Source organism: Mus pahari, chromosome 1, assembly GCF_900095145.1.
Source record: "Mus pahari chromosome 1, PAHARI_EIJ_v1.1, whole genome shotgun sequence".
NCBI classification, from domain to species: Eukaryota; Metazoa; Chordata; class Mammalia; order Rodentia; family Muridae; genus Mus; species Mus pahari.
The window spans coordinates 141937162-141952527 of NC_034590.1; positions in this window are offsets into that span (position 1 = coordinate 141937162).

Consider the following 15366-nt stretch of genomic DNA (forward strand, 5'->3'; position numbering starts at 1 on the left):
CTGTTGGTGGCCTTTTTGTCTTGTTGACAGTGTCTTTTGCCTTACAGAAGCTTTGCAATTTTATGAGGTCCCATTTGTCAATTCTTGATTTTACAGCATAAGCCATTGGTGTTCTCCCAACTTGCTTCTTGATCATGATGTTTGTGCAGAAATAGAAACCCTGACTAAGATAGGGGTCAAGGACACCAGGAAAACAGGGCCCACAGAATAAACTAAACAGGGCTCATAGGGGCTCACAGAGCCAGAAGCCACAGTCATGGAGCCTGCATGGGTCTGCGCTAAGTCCTCTGCATACAAGCTATGGTTGTTTAGTTTGGAGGTTTAGTGGTACTCCCAGCAGTGGGAGTGGGCTGTCTCTGACTCTTTTGCCTGATTGTGGGACCCCTTTTTCTCCTCCCAGTCTTGATATGATGGTTTGTGCCGAGTGGAGTCTTACTTATCTTGCTAATCTCTCTCTGAGAGGCTTGCTCTTTTCTGGGGGGAAATGGAGGAGCAGTGGATCTGGGGGATCAGGCAGGTGGGGGAAAACTGGAAGGAGTAGAGGGAAGGGGGCTGAGGACAGGATGTATTGTATGAGAGAAATAGAAAAATAATTAGGGACGTCTTTAGATCAAGAGGTAATTGAATAAACAAACAAACAAACAACAAAACAAACAGCCCTCCTGGACAAGTTTGAATTCAGAAGTCCGACTGGAAACCTAATTTCATACTTTCTTTCACTGGAAACCTGTGTCACCACCAAGGTGCCAACTTTTCCAACTGGTTCTGGGGGAGAATATGGACGCAGAGTAGGCAGATAGTTAGGGTTTTCTCTTGGAAACCTCCCCCCCCCAATGTCTAGGAAATAAATTTACTGGCTATGCTCAGTTACCAGTAGCTGGATAAAATTGAGCTCCTCACCCCTTCAGATAAAGATATTTTATTTAGCGGGAGGTTAGGCTTTTTATTAGTCACAAGAAAAGTGGCTCTGTAAATCAAAAATAGGTTCAACTCCAGAAAATTGACTTTTTTTCTTATGGATCAATAAAGAGAATATAGACCCAGTAGTACCTTGTTCGGGACAGACAACTAATGAGTCTTCAAGGCTCTGAGGTGACAGCTTTGTAAATGTCTAAATAAGTAGAAGGAGGTCATAGACTGAGCACATGACTCTTTTTGTATTCTTATCCACATACAGTGCTGTGTGCCAGAACTTACACAATTGTCTGCTACATAGAAGATGTCATATTATGTCCCCGTTTAGCAAGATCTGTCCCTCCTCTGTGTGGGATAAGGCTCAGGGACAGCAGCTCGGAGGAACAAGTGACTGAAGGTAAGTTCCTTTGGATATTTATCTTTGAGCAGTGTCACAAGTCACTCATCCAATCTCCAGCTCATTCTCTCCTCAGAAAGTTCAGACTCCTCAGTGTTTCACAGTCATGGATCTTGGAGGTTTAAAAAAAAAAAATCACAAGGGCATTTGTTAAAGCTACCCTTTTGTGATTATATTATTTGCATATTTTCAATTGTTGCCCTGATTCTCTTAACATGTTTACATGAATATGAAATAAACTTGGCTCAATACAGAAACTATAAATGGTGGATCATTTCCTGCTGTCCTTCTCTCTGACCCAGGGACACAATCTTGACTACTTTCCCACAGACAGACAAGAATATTGATGTGCACATATCACTTTTCCCACTAAGGTAGCCTGCGTACAGTAAAAGGTCTTGATTTTTTTTTGTTTTACATTGCATTGTGTGACTCATAAAACACAGCTTCTCTGGATCTACTAACCTCTATTAAAGCATCCGTTTTCTCGGTAGTCACAAATTAAATTCTAGGATTGTTTAAATTTACTTCTTAAGCTTCTAGCGAGAAGCTGGAAGCAGGTAGGTCACTAGGAACACAGACATGGCAAGACATTAAATAATCCTTCCCTCGACAACACCTCTGCCAACAATACCATCTGTCTGGGCGCTTCCTCAGAGGTATATTCTGTATTTCACTATCCAGTTGTTATTATTTGCGAAATGGAGCTTATTCTCTGGATTCCTACAACAAAAGAAAATTATGGGTGGTTTTTTTTTTTTTTTCTCTCTCCTGCAATCTTTTCCGATCCAGCCTCCACTAATTAAGCAGTCCTTTTGACCCTTGCCCTTTGAAGTTTCATTCATTACCTGGCTTCTGTAAGTCAACAAAAGGCAACATCTAAAGCCCCCAGTGTTGGACCATCACTTTGGGGACTGCTAATTGAATGTAATTACTTCGTTTTGTGCCAGAGTCCATACTTGTAACATTGCCTTGTAATAATTTAAACTGTCTGCATACTGTAGGGGACTGTTTGACGCCAGTGTGGAGCCGGTTGGGCAGCCACTCGGGCTGTGGAAGGAAAGTCAGGGGTGAGGAGACATTGTCATTTGGCTACCTACTCATTAGCTGCCCTCGATGGCTGGCTGTTGTTTTGAGTGGACAGGATGTGTAGCGACTGAATCTTGTCCCTAAAAATAGTTGTGAAAACAGGCATTTGGGGTGTACAGTAATTGGTTGCTCAGTTGATCGCAGATATTTTTATAGAACTTGGGGGAATGACGAGGTATTTTTAAACTGTGTCCTTGCTCTGCAACACCACATCCCCTGCCCCTCTCTCCTAGGGAGGGAAGAAGAGTTGAAGCGAGATGGGTAACAACAAAAGAAAAAGCCCTGCAGATTCGATCTCCCCTCCTTGTCTCACTTGGGGAATTGGATGCTGCAGAAGAGTGAAGCCGAGTCCTTTGCCATTTTCCTGATGCGACAGTTTTGTCGTCAGCCTGCTTCCAACAAATGTTATCTCCAAGACCTTTCATCAGAGAGGAGGAAAATGCCAAGCTTGAAGTGCTAATGAGCTTGACAAAGCAGTCTGAGCCACACAGGAAGCACAGAGCACACCAGCATTGTGCCTCTCCTTGGATGATTACTCTTATGTTCAATTTAATCCCACTGGCCTTAATGACTGGGCTTGTTTCTGACTGCTTGTGGACCAGGGAAATGAGGGCATATTCCTCAAGTGTTGGTACCCTCCTATCTGGTGCCAGCAGGTCTCCACCCCTAGGAGTTAGAGCTGACATGAGCCTTTTACTCTCAAATTAAGTTCAAGGTTAGGAAGAAGACTAAGTCAGAAAGAAGGATGAAGTATACGACAATAAGAAAAAGCACTTAAAAATGAAAGAATGCTTTGGGTAAAATTAAGTGTAAACTTTCATTTACCCAAATAATCTCTGATTTCTTCTTCATAATGATCACAAGAATAAGATAGATAGCCAGAGTATTCTGACATTTGTTCAAAATTCATATTTTTCAGACATCTTTTCCTTTTTTTTTTACATTTGTGTTTTGTATAAGTGTTACAAAGAACTGTCAACAAATACACAGAGAGCTTATAACAAGAAAATTAGTTAGTCCAGACTGTAGAGTGTACTTCAGTTTATAATCCTGCAACTGTTCCTTCCTTGGCTACATGTTTCTGGATTATCTAATCCAGACAGTGCTCTGTTCTACTGTCATGAAAGCGATGCTTTTCTTGCCCATGTGTCTCATTTTCCTATGTCCTCATTCATACCAGTGGTCAGTGTTTATTCTAGGGTTTCTTTTTTTTTACTCAAGGTACCATCATAACCTTTATTTATATTTTATTAGTATTCCATTAATTCTTTAGACTATCTCTCAGCTCTCACTTTGTTAAACAAGAATATGTTCCTTGTTTTCTCTTTACTGGCGATACTTGTAAATTTTCAGGGTTTTTCCTTTTCTTTTCTTTTCTTTCTTCTTTTTTTTCCTACAACTCAGTACTGCCTGGCAATGTGAAGTTCTGATACATGTCTTCTTACAGAACATTGGAAAAAGTCGGAGATCAGTGTGAGTTTTATATTATTTTGACTATATAAATAATATTAGGTTGGTGAAGTGATACTCTGCTATCTTGTTTTCACACTTACAGTCTCATTGCCACCATTTGGGGACAGGTTGAGGGAGCCTCCTGTTCATAGCACTGAAGCTAAATGCCCCCAGCCTTCTGCTTTATCAACTGCATAAAAATTAAACTTGTTCACCACTGGAGGTTTTTGTTTGAAAAACTTTCTCGTTCTTAAGTTTCTCACCTTCTTCATTTAATTCTTTCAGTATACAACTCAGTGTTTAATTCTTTCTCCATTTAATTCTTTCTGACCTCCACCCTGTAATTTTCTGCTCTGTTATCCATTGGTAATTCTTAGTCACCTTTACAGTTACCTTTATGGGATGAAACCTCTCCTCAGAAGCTACATCCTAGACTGAGATGCTGACATCGCTGCACAGGCTTGCAAAACTGGACACGCAATCCATCCCTAGCCTTGGACACCCATCACATCCCAGGCCTTGAAAACTTTGTGTTTTGAATCAGATGACCTCTACTTTTTGCTTTTAGTTTACTGAAGCATATCAAGTTAAATTCTTGGGAATAAAATTACCCAGCCCTTCTTAGTATATTAAGAAAAAGGGATTTACTTTGTCTGAATATATGTTCGTTAGTAAAGAATCTGAGTTGAAATTATTTTATCTCAAAATTTACAATGTTTATTCCACGTCTTCTAACAGCATATGAATTTGAGAAAGTTCTTCTGAAAATGCCTCTCTCATCTCTCTCTCTCTCTCTCTCTCTCTCTCTCTCTCTCTCTCTCTCTTCTCTCATCTTGTTGTGCTTCCCTGCTCCCCAGGCTCCTAGGCTCAAATGCTTCTGCAGCCTCAACCTCGTGAGCGGCCAGAGTTCCTGCCCTGTATCATTACCCCTTCTGGTGCTTGTTCTTTCCCACTTGGGTTTTCTTCTCTGAATTCATTTTTAACCTAAGCATTCTGAATTTTATTTTGGAGATCCCAAACTAGTCTCTGTGTCACCTGAGGTGGGTCTGTGGTCACTGTGAAAAGGGAGGTAGGGAAATTGTAGGAGCCAGAGGTTCTTGTCTTAGCTAGGGTTTTATTGCTGTGAAGAGACACCGTGACCATGGCAACTCTTATAAAGGAAAATAATTAATTAGGACTGGCTTACAGTTCAAAAGATCAGTCCATTATCGTCATGGTGGGAATCGTAGTGGCATGAAGGCAGACATAGTGCTGAAGAAGGAGCTGAAGGTTCTACATCTGGATCTTCAGGCATCAGGAAGAGAATGAGACACAGTAGGCCAGGCTTGAGTCTGTGAGACCCCAAAGTCAGCCTCTAGTGACACATTTACTTCAACAACATCACACCTATCTCAACAAGACCACACCTCCCAATAGTGCCAATCCCTATAGCCTGTGGATCATTTTTTTTTTTTTGTTCCACAGTACTGATGTTTTCATCTTAGCTGTATTTGCTAGATATGACAGCCCCGTTGCACACATGAACTAACTCAGTGGCTGGGACTGCATACACAAACAGGACCTGCAAAAGATCAAGCTATCCCAAGCAGAGATGGAGGTGGACTCGTGAGGTCCCGTTCATAACCAAGGAGCTATTTGAGGGTCGATGGCTGCCGAGGGATGGAGGGCCCGTTTTCTTTAGGGATGTGGGTCCTGAGAGTCTACACATGCTTCATTAGATGGATTTGTACACATGCACATACAGGCAGTACGAAGTGGACTTGGTGGGTTTTTAAAAAGCAGCACATGAAATGTGGGGAAAAAGTAGTTGTGGGGTTAGGAGAGAAATGGGAGGAAATGAGGAATGGGATTGCATGTGTATGTGAAATTCCTGAGCCAAAAATCCAAAAGTGATCAGTTTATAATGAAGTTGGAAATAACTTTATGGCCCAAAATAGAAATTAGACTTATGTCATATTCATGTAAGACTTACATTGTAAGTGACTGTGGCAATGAACTTTGATTATCAACTTTATTGGGTTGGGAAGCATGTAGGAGATTAAGGAAGTGCACTTCTGAGTGTTTGAGAGGGTTCTTCCAGAGCACTGACTGCCAAGGGGGGGGGTCGGACACTCATCCTGGATGTGGGTGGCAGAGAGTTTTCCCCTCCCCTCCCCTCTCTTCTTCTCCCCCTCCTCCTCTTCCTCCTCCTCCTCTTCTTCTTCCTCCTGTTGCTCAGCAGGGCTTTTCTACATAGTCTAAGCTGATTTCGAGCTCTCTGATCCCTTCTTCAGCTGTGTAAGTGTTAGAATGATGGGCACATAACATTCCCAGCTTACACGTCCTCCCACTTCTTACAGCACCGGGGATTGAACTCACAGCTTTGTGCTTGAATATAGAGAACTCTACCACTGGACTACATCCTTACTCTAGGTTTTCAGTTTACTTCCATAGTAGAATAAGCATATCCCCCATTTTTTTTTGTTCCAGAATATCAAATAGCACCCCATGTTATTTAAACTTCATTTTAAAAAGTACAATAGGATAAAAAGCGGCATTTTGGCTTTTTATAATTTTTTATACTTTTGAAATTTTCTAAAATGAGTGTTGTATTCTTAAACGAGAAAAAAAAAGATAACTGATTTCCCCAATATTTATTCATGGGAGAGTATGTTGTGATAACCAGAAATCACAAAAATGAAGATTAACAATTGAAGTGGTATGGAGTAAACTTCCATTTACTGTATTAAAGCTTCAACTCCTGAACTTATTTTAATGTAGATTAGAAACACAAACTGCTCATTCTTTACTTGAGCAAAATGTCAGTTATTCCTCTGCTGTCAGATGATATTTTATAGGGTATTGCAACCTTGTCCTTCCTTGCAAATTTGATACAAAGTATAACAAGCTTACACTAAATCCATGTCTGAGAAACAGTCCATTAGGTCGGATGATGAGATTAAACGTGGGTCTTGCAGACACTGTGTAGGTGGAGTTACTTATTCAGATAATTGGATTACTGTAAACAGTCCACTTTGCAGGAATGATCTGGATAATTGCTTCACCTCTGCATTTTACATCGCTTGGGGTTCTAGGTTTATTTTGCATCCTATAGACCACTTTCTTCGGTGATGAGCAATCAGGGAAAATCAGATTATCACTCTGTTTAACCTTCCTGTGCCTTGGGTAATTAAGTCAACAAATTAGCTGGAGGCTCCAATTCGGAAGAGGATTGGTAGACTGTGGTCAAGACAAGTATTTATGAATTTTCCCTTAAGCTACTTTTCTTGGGGACGCTTTGATAAGAAACATATGATGCCAATTATCATTAACTCTCTGTGGTTTCCATGTTTGGGAGCTGAAGGCTGATTTTAGAAGGTTGAGGACCCCTTCCCTTTCATTGTGTACCTGTACCAGTCTACTCAGGCTTTGAAACAGGGTTTTACCTTGTAGCCCAGCTGACCTTAAACTCCACATCCTCTCCCTTCGGCCGGGTAAGTGATGGCAAGACAGACGTGTGCTATTCAGGCCTAGAAAGTTTTTCCCTTGTTTTTCTCCTTTTGGTGCTTGGGGTTGAACTCAAGACTTTATACACAAAAACTGAGTGCTTTAATCACTGAACAATATCCCCACAATCATTTTTTTGTTTGTTTTTTAATTGGCCTGAGTAATTGAATAAGCATACAATGTTGGCATTCAGAAGCCCAACAGTAACATTCCAAAAATAAAAAAAATAAAAACCACAGTAGAATTAAGAGTGGCATTTTCTGCATTGTGATTTTTGTCGTCTGGAATTTTCCTGTATCTTTCAAACTTCCTACAATGAATAAATTTGCATTTGTTCCTCTTAGGTAAGTGGATCCAATGAAGCAAGTTACATTTGTAAGCAAGTGGGGAAAAACAAAACAAAACAAACCCATAACCAATTTTTCTTTTATTTAAATATTTGGGAGGGCAAGGTGTCTACTGACAACTGGAAATAATCAAAATAAAGATTTCCAGCTCTGGAGCTGGCAACAAGAGCAGGACTCCACAAGTTGATCTGCCTGCTGACTTCAGGCTCAGAGTTTTAAATTCCAGGCTCATAGTCAGCTGATGGGGCCTACATCCTGGCTTCCCAGGTAGGGATATTTCCCCTGTGTATTACTGTTGTGTGACAGGTTTTCCCTGAGGAGATACAACACACACATCTACTTACCCCAGGAAGGGACACATGACAGACCAAAGTAGTGATCACACCATTTTTTAAATTGTGGTTACTAACAAGTGTATGGCTGAGGGTTATTACAAGGAGCAGGGAGAACTCAAAAGTAGATGCCACACCAGCAAGCCCGACCCCAAATGAGTGAAGACTCCTGGAAACCTACAAGCCAGAAGGTCTCTCCTCAGTCCACAGGTAGCTCCACAGTCATTCTTTCCATAGATTGGTTGGCCCGTGTCACCATCCCCAGCAGTTGTTCACCTCCATGTATGTTGGCAGAGGTCTCAGGAATCTTCCAAGCTTCTTTTTTTCCTGGGTATGTGGCCGTTTGTTAACCTCCCGTTTAACCACGGGAAGCTCATGATTGACTCCTACCCTCCAGGAGGGAATGTTTGAATTTGGAGGGCAAATTGCAATTCTGAGGGATAAGCCATACAGCACCCCAGCCCGAGGAGAACCTCCTGCTTCCCACATTGTTCTTCTGTTTCAAGTTTCCCACCCCTCTGCTTCTCTCAACTCCTTCCCAGACTTTCCCTCAGCCCAGGCTGGGGCAGGCCTAATGGCGACTCTCTGACCTGTGTTCCCTGCTCTCAGGCCTCTACTGTGGATCAGTTTTTTCACAATGCTTTCTGAAAGATAGTACCTGTCTGCCACCCTTTGAGTCATATAGAGTGACATAACGTGACTTCCCTTCTACTTGGTCTCACCAAACCCTATCACTGTGTCGGAGGCACGTGCTGGCTGTGGGCTTGTGTGTGAGACCAGATGTCCACTGGGAAACAGTTTCTGCTTCTCTGTCTCTGCCAGGGAGCTGCACCTCTGAAGTCTGGGCCTGCTTCCTTCCTACCCTCGGTTGCCTATTTCCCCTCCCCTCCCCTCATGGTCCCCCCCCCCCCATAGCCTTTGAATTCCTTTGTGCATTTCTAGAGTTTCTCTCCTTTCTTTGAAATACAGTCCAGTGTTTCTTATTCCTGCTGTCTCCTTCATCAGGTTAAGGAGAGGCAGCCTGTAATTGCAATTTAAGAAAACAAACAAAATTACACATCAGTAAACATATCTCAAGTAACAACTGTAAGAAGCTTTGGCTCATCAATACAGACAGACAGATTGATCCACTGGAATTTGGAGGGCAAATATATATATATATATATATATATATATATATATATATATATATATATGTGTAAATATAACCCCCCAAATATACTTTCCTTTCCTTGCAAGTCATCCATCATAGGCCATGAGCTAAAGGATGGAAGAAACTAGGAAGTAAAAGGAAGCTGAAAAGAAGCCAGTCTAGCTATTCTTATAGCTAATAAAGTAGACATCAAATCAAAATTAACTCAGAAGAGATAAAAAAAACCACTACATTGTAATAAGGACAGAAATCAATCAAAAGGTACAACAATTATAAAAACATGTTCATCAAATGTTCAGTCTCCCAGTTCTGTAAAATCCATGCCAGTGGACACAAGGGTTAGACAGGCGCTGTTCTAATAATGGGGATAATTTCACCACACCATTGTCATACAAATGAAAAACTTCTCCAACACAAATCTTGGAGCTAAAAAATAATTTTGAAGATTTTAGCCTGTGGGAAGGCTTCTTACACTCATGGGTTGGTAGAATTAATAGTGTGAAATAGCTGTATTGTGAAACCAGTCTATAGATCCATTGGAATCCCTAAAAATCCCAGTGTTATGTTTTCATGGAACTGGCAAAAACAGTCTTAAAATTCAAAGGAAAACACAGAAGACACCCAATAACCAAAGCAAATGTAAAATAAACAGTTATGAGCATGCTGAAGGTCTCACAGCATTTACTCTCCACTTATTACAGAGTTTTAATGGAAGAAAATGTTTCGAACATCCCGTGAAAGCCATAGTGCACACTAGGTTTGCACATATCAGGGGTACATCCCAAGAACAATCCTATCACTGTGAAAGGGGCCATTGGCTCTGATGGATTCTCAAATCTACACTGTCCACATGCGTTATATATAATAGAAGAAACTTTACTTCCACATTAAAGGCACCTTCATATATGTACATGAGGATATAGGTATATGTACATATGCATACACACATCTTACTGTTATATCAACATTCTATTTTATGTCCCTCTATTATCATACATTGATTCTGGTTTCCATGGAAACATCTTTAAAAAGTAACCATTGGCTGCATTAGGTTTTGCTTGATCTGGATAGATTATTACCAGTATAGTTTTGAGTAAAAAAAAAATGTTTTTTCTTTTAATAGTTTAGAAAGATTATATGCAAGGCAACCTATTTATCATGCATTCACCACATTATGAGATAAAAATACAACTTTGGTACTTTATCTAGTGAAATGTATACCATGGCCATATCTTATTATGCATTATCTAATTATTAATGAACTTTACATTCTTTACTGATAACTGAGCACTCTGAATGTCATCATTAGTCTGGAGAGTTATACATATTAGATCACATAGACACCATGAAGTCTGTGTAACTAATTAGCTCTACAAAGATAGAAGAATGGTGAACAGGCAGACAGTCAGTATTCAAACTGCATGTTTGAAACCTAAACTTTTAATTATTTCACAAAACTCCTCCTGAAATATGTCTGGTGACTACTATACCTTACTTTGTTTTTTTTATTATTATTATTTTATTTATTTACATTTCAAATGCTATCCCGAAAGTTCCCTATATGCCCCCCACCCCGCCCCTGCTCCCCTACCCACCCACTTCCACTACTTGGAAGCCCAGAGACACTTAAAGGGAAGAACTAACCTATGTAAGTACAGCCAGTTAAGTGGCAGAACTTAGAATCGTCAAAACCAAAGCTAGTTCTTCATACAGAACAATGAGATATACACTCTTCAAGGTAAGTTTAGTTAACAGAGATGGCCAATATTAAAGAGTGGTGGTTCACAGATATCGTTGTGCACAGAGATCTTTACCAGTGCACAAGGAGACACAGGCAGAGCTGGAGCTGTTCTGGAGAGGATGCTGAAAGTGGGACCCAAGAGGAAATTGAACACTTGAAGGAATACACGCTAATGAGATTTTTTAATCAGTAGTGTGAAATATCCTTATTAGTGGGCTTTACCTCACAGATAATCAAAGAATAAAAGATGTGATTTGCAGAATAAATGTAAAAAGACATTTTAGAAACTCTCTTCTTATCTCTTCTCCCTCCTCTTCTATTTATCTCTACCTCTTCCACGCACTCCTGCTCCTCTCTCTCTTTCTGCCAAGCAGGGGCACTAGAAAGTAGAATCAGGCTATCAAAACCAGAAAAGAAATATAGGTATTAGTTAAATCAAATAAGTATTTCTTTTATTTTATTTTTAAAAATTTTTTTTATTAGATATTTTCTTTATTTACATTTCAAATGCTATCCCGAAAGTTCCCTATACACCCCCCCCGGCCCCTGCTCCCCTACCCACCCACTCCAACTACTTGGCCCTGGCCTTCCCCTGTGCTGTATACCCTACTTTGTTAATTGATTATTACATAAGTCATGTGAAGAACTCTCTGGTTATACATAAAATTCCAAATAGCCCAAAGCGATCCTAATTAATAATAAAGATAGAATTAAATGCTTTCCAAGACAGAAATGAAAAAGCCGGGTGAAGGTAAAACTTTTTAAATTCCTGTGATTCCATCATTCATTAGATGGTTGGATGCTTTATGGTCTGTATTATTAGTGTTTGCAAGACCGAAGCGTGTACTGCTGTAGCTGGTCTCCGTTTTTGTCCTTTCAAACTCAGTATTCTGATAGTTCTCTTCTTTTCATTAATACTTGCCTGGGTTTCTAGTTGTTTTCAGCAGCAGGTTTGGTCTGTCACAATATAGTTTGTCACTGTTGCAAATAAAGTCTATATGTACTCTCAAAAAAATCTGTCTATAATTTGCTTTGACAAACTTTACAGTGTCAGAAAAGGAAAAGTACGTTTCCCGTGTTCAGTAATATTGCCAAACTGTAGGTTGAACTATGTCCCAACAAAAAGATGATAATAATGCTAGTGTCTTTTGGGTTGCATTAGATTGCTTTTGGGTTGTCTCCATGGGCATCTTGCACAGAGTGTTGCTGAGTAATATTAAGCACAAATCAAAGAAACATATTATGAACATAGCCACAGGAAAAAGACCGTTTGTAAAATATGCAGGGGTATCAGGCTGCCAACAGAATTACTTTGTACACTTAATATATTTTAATATATTTAATATATTTTAATACAATTAAGTAATGTATCACTTAGTATATTCTACTGTAAGTCTCTATGAGGTGTGTATGTGTGTGTGTGTGTGTGTGTGTGTGTGAGAGAGAGAGAGAGAGACAGAGAGACAGAGAGACAGAGAGACAGAGAGACACAGAGAGAGAGCTCCAGCTTTTACAACCATTAGAGAAAATCAACAAAATACATTTTTCCTTCCTTCTTCCCTGACTACCACACACAAATACAAATAAGAGTATAGTATTATGCAATAAGGCATGATGACACATGCCTATAATCCCAGCATTTGAGATGAGGCAGACGGATTATAAATTGGAAACCAGCCCGGGGCTAAAGATAAAAAAACCACAAGAGTTAAACTAACTGTAAAACATTCAGAAGCATCACATGACACTGGTAACCTGATTCAGCTGAGGGATATGCAGTTCCCCATCATTTGTTCTGTGCCTCTCACCTGTGGGTAGAGTCAGTCTCTATGTTTCTCGAAGCCATTGGATGGATGCAGGCTACTAATCTGGAAAAGTCTGAAAACTCCTTGGACAGCCATATCATTGGACACTGTTTACATCTGTTTTCCAATAGCTACCTAATCGTTCTCTTTTCCTTGGTCCACCTCTTTAAGATCTACTAAGATCTCTACACATTATAAGCCTGTATCTTTTAAAAAATTATTATTCTCTCATCACATCCTGACCACAGTTTCCCCTCCCTCCCATCCTGCATGTCTCTCCCTATCATCTCCACCTCCCCTCAGAAAAGAGCAGGCCTCCCAGGGACATTAGCCAAGCACAGCATAGAAAAGTACAATGAGACCAGGCACATACCATCATATCAAGGCTGGACAAGAAAAAAGTGCCCCACAAGTAGACATAAGAGGCAGGGACAGGCCCTTCTCTAGCTCTTAGGATTCCTACAAGAACACCAAGCTATAACATGCAAGCAGAAGACTTAGAGCCTGTATCTTTTATTCTAAGTCTCATTTCAATATATTTTCAATATGAATTTCATATTGTACAGAATTACAAAACAAAATGTTATATGCATATATGCACATATAACTGGCACAAATACTGATGTTAAAATTAAGCAAATAATTATTATTTGATTAGTTGTTATATTACAGAAGAAATATATTGCACTTATGACAAAAATAAGTATACTTTCCCTGAAAAAAAGTCAAAAAAATTTACTCTAGAGAATATTTGTAAGTGAGGACAAATAGGTAAAGTGATTGTCATAAAATGTACTTTTTAATAAATGCTAATAATTTTGTTTCTAGGGCTGGTCTGTGCACAACCATTTTGTACTTCCATACTTATAACATTATAAAAAGTCACCAGCAGAGGGAGTAAATAATTTAAAAATCAAATTAATTTTGATCTATTTTACTTTTTAAGGTATATAAGGCTTTACCTATTTCTATAAAATACCTGTATTAAATTAGTACTATGTAACTTATTCAAGATCTATAACTATATAGTCAGAAAAATATAAGAATAACTTTAAATATAATTTTAAAATATCCAGATCTAAACTCTAATCCAATTTAAATCAGAATCATATGCATTATTGAAAGAATATGGATGTGAATAAAGGAGACCTTAAGTTTTTATTTTTTCTTCTTCTTTAAAAAATTTTAAAGTCAATGCATAACACTGCAGCATTTTTATTCATATGTGTTATTATACTTTGCTCTACTAATGGTGGGTTTTAGGGAAATCTGTGCAATTTCTCCAATCTTCATTATTCAGGTCTTTAAGATAGAAAAATGAGAAGGAGGAGGAGGAGGAGGAAAAGGAAGAGGAGGAGGAAGAGGAAGTCGAGGAAGATAAATAATCACAGGGGTAGGATGCTACAGAGCACATCTGGAAGGAGTAAAAGTGGTGATGTAATGGTGTAATTAGCATAGGAAACACTGGGAGTCTTCACTAACCCACATCTACACTGATTCACCACACCTTCTCACTTCCTCTTGTGTGTCAGCAGTCTTCCCCCTGCCAAAGGTGGGAAATGTTTGCAGGGCTTCCTTGGAAACTGTCTGCCTCTAGCTGCTCTGCCACATTAGAGGAAACACCCGTGCTCTGCCATTTTCCTTCACTGTTAATGGCATTACCTGGATTTCAGAATGAGCCATTAAAAGGAACATAGTCTCCACTCGCAGACATCCTGTATTGTCTTATTACATTTCTTCTTCACCAAAGCACTCTCCCAAGGTTTTATTTTAGTGTTGTCTCAACAGGGTTGGTTAACTGGAATATAAAGTGTCATAGGAAGGACATTAAAGATAAATATCTAAATAAATGTAAATTTCCCCAAATCTATCATAAAAATATCCATTGTGTCATTTTCATCAAGAATGTTCATTTTTCTTCTTCTTCTTTTTTTAAGATTTATTTATTTAATGTGTATACCACCATTGCTCTCTTCAGACACAGCAGAAGAGGGCATCAGACCTCATTACAGGTGGTTGTAAGCCACCATGTGGTTGCTGGGAATTGAACTCAGGACCTCTGGAAGAGCAGTCAGTGCTCTTAACCACTGAGCCATCTCTCCAGCCCATATTTGTTTTTCTTAAACTTCCCTTTCTAAACCTGAGTTTGAGGTTTGTGGGACATGTTCCTTCCTGAACTTTACTGAATTACCCACTGAAGACATACCCAAGCCCTGGGATACTGGTCTTACTTGAGGTCACCACACCCATAGAACACCCCAAGCCTAAATCAAGGTAGGGTATAATCACCTACAAGTTCCACAGGACCCTCAAGATACCACTTGGCATGTCACATCCGGCAGAACATTACCATTTTCTCTCCTTGGGAATATCTTTGGTTTCTTCATTGTCAAATGATCAACGGTTAGACCACTTGCATGTGAACACTCACCCACATCCATCTTCTAAAAGACAAATTCTTATCCTCAGAATAAATTTTGTATCATGGGGAATTAAAATATAGTTTAATCCTACCTTGATTATTATTTGAAAGGGTCACCGGCTTTTACTAGGTATTAGCCATTTACACTACAGGTAGGCTAACAATTTATTTTTTCCACCTGAACTCTCAAGCTCCTGTATCTGCTTCAAATAAACATAAGCCATCTG